Genomic DNA, 1,417 nt, shown 5'->3' on the forward strand with positions numbered 1-1,417 from the left:
GTACAGCTTTTTTTTCTTTGCTTTTTTTTTTTTTTTTTTTTGAGACAGGTCTTGCTCTGTTATGCAGGCTGCTCCAGTGATCTCTGCTCACTGCAACCTCCATCCGTTAGGCTCAAGCCATCCTCCCACCTCAGCCTCCTGAGTAACTGGCACTACAGGTGACAAGTGAACACCATCACACCCGACTAATTCTTGTATTTTTAGTGGAGATGGGGTCTCCCTATGTTGCCCAGGGAACTCCTGAGTTCAAGTAATCCTCTCACTTCAGCCTCCCAAAGTGCTGGGATTACAGGCGTGAGCCACGTGACCGGCCATGTATAGCTTTTTATGTGTGATAGTAGTCATCTGATTATATAGTTGCCCATACTTTAGGAAAGAAATAGAACATGGGACTCAGTCCAGTAGGCATGCTTGTGGTGGTGAGTTATCCTTTCTCTTCCTCTTTCATTGGATTAGATCTAGGGACGGTTTAAACAAACTCTAATAATTTATAGATTATTATAAACTACTTTGAAGGAATAAGTAAGATTATTTGCAGAAGTTAAAGAAGAAACGGTTTCTTTTGCTGAAGCTAGTTGAAGACTCCTTCTTAAATTTGCTGATTTGTTCTTTATGCGATTGTAGAAAAGGTTTTAAAATTATTTTTGCTGTCCCTGTAGGTGTAGGAGTTGTTTGTGGTATTTTGATTAAAAATATATTCTGGGCCTGGGCGCGGTGGCTCACGCCTGTAATCCTAGCACTTTTGGGAGGCCGAGGTGGGTTGATCACCTGAGGTCAGGATTTTGAGACCAGCCTGGCCAACATAGTGGAACCTCATCTCTACTCAAAATACAAAAATTAGCCAGGTGTGGTGGCTGTGTGCCTGTAATCTGAGCTACTTGGGAGGCTGAGGTGGGAGAATCGCTTGAATCAGGGAGGTGGAGGCTGCAGTGAGCCAAGATGGAACCACTGCACTCCAGCCTGGATGACAGTAAGACTCCATCTAAAACAAAATCAAAAACAAAAAACAAACAAAAAATACAAAAACAAAACAAAAAATATATATTCTGATTATTACCTCATATCTTTAGCCCCTCAACAGTAGATTATTCTGATTTCTCTAAGGATGTTTATAGAACTACAAAGAATTTTCCATACCCTCACCTTCACATTCTGTAGATAATCTATTTTAGTTAATTCTTTTTTATCCTTTTTCTATTCACTGTTTGGTCAGCAGGGGATAATTTCTTATTTCTATCAACTAACTGCTACCATAAAAATAAACTCTCTGTTCTCCTCCTTAAGCCCCAACCTGGGGTCAAGAAGGCATACTGAATTTCCATTACACACTAAATGTATTAGTGATATGAGCTACAGCCTAAGTAATTTTTTAAAATCTGCAAAGTTCATTAGTAAGAGAAAGTCTGGGAGCCTTGCC

Source organism: Symphalangus syndactylus, chromosome 9 (assembly GCF_028878055.3).
Source record: "Symphalangus syndactylus isolate Jambi chromosome 9, NHGRI_mSymSyn1-v2.1_pri, whole genome shotgun sequence".
Classification (NCBI taxonomy): domain Eukaryota; kingdom Metazoa; phylum Chordata; class Mammalia; order Primates; family Hylobatidae; genus Symphalangus; species Symphalangus syndactylus.